Below are 1,046 nucleotides of genomic sequence, written 5' to 3' on the forward strand. Positions count from 1 at the left end.
CCCCCCCGCGTCCCGCCTCCAGTCCCCACCCGGCCAATCGCGATCCGAGATTCACGCGCCGCGAAGCGGGTGGGATTTTAGGTATTAAAGGAGCCCGGGAGAGGGTTGGCTGCGCAAGAGAACACGTGGACCACCAGGGGGCGTCTCAGGTACCGATTTTCCTCCACTTGACTAGGAGAATGCACTAAGATTTGTTTCTCCTAGACGTGACCCAGTGGAAAAAGAACCAAAGGTTTTTGGAATCCGGCGGACAAAAGTATGAAACCCGGCTCATCACTTCTTTTCTCGACAGTTCTTCAATATGTGATTCCATTTTGCAGACGAGAAAAAGAAGTTATATAAGAAGCTGTGTCTAGCACACAGCAGGCAGTTTCCTCCTCTTCTCCAACTGCTTTAACTCTCATCTTTATTCCTGATTTGGGGTCCTCAACTTGAATGCACTATCCAGCTTGGTCAAGATCTCTGGAAAAAGCAGCATTCACAGCAGAGACAGACAACAGGCAGACTCACCCCCTCCCCCTTTGGAAGTAATGGAATCTGGGGCACCGAAAGCAACATTTGCATTAGACTCTCACAGTTTGAAAGGCACCTGTTCCTAACGCACTTATCTCACTAGATCTCAGGGTCCCCTCAGAGACTGAAAAGAGGCCCGAACCTTTAGTTCCCTCTGAGACTTGTTACATAGTCAACAAAAGGCAGCTAGCTCTGTAATGTTGCCTATAGACCAATTATATATAAACAATATATGTACATGTGCATTACCATTTGCTTGGCGAATATCCATATCAAATACTGCTTACTATCAGATTAGCCTAAGAGGCCATGTAATTGTAATGCCTTGGTTTGCTTAATCAATCCCTTACCTTCTCCTAGAGGGCTTTAGGGTCCACCTTGACTTTCCTCGGAGCTCAAGTTCTCTCCCGCCCACACCCCCAGCCATGGTGCTGTACCCTAAGGAAATCAAACCACAACCCGGGAAGAGGGACATTTTATCTCCCTCCTCTCCCCTTAGGTGTTTCAGGGAACTGTACAAGTGTTTGGAAGGC

Source organism: Lipotes vexillifer, unplaced genomic scaffold, assembly GCF_000442215.2.
Source record: "Lipotes vexillifer unplaced genomic scaffold, Lipotes_vexillifer_v1.1 scaffold387, whole genome shotgun sequence".
NCBI classification, from domain to species: Eukaryota; Metazoa; Chordata; class Mammalia; order Artiodactyla; family Lipotidae; genus Lipotes; species Lipotes vexillifer.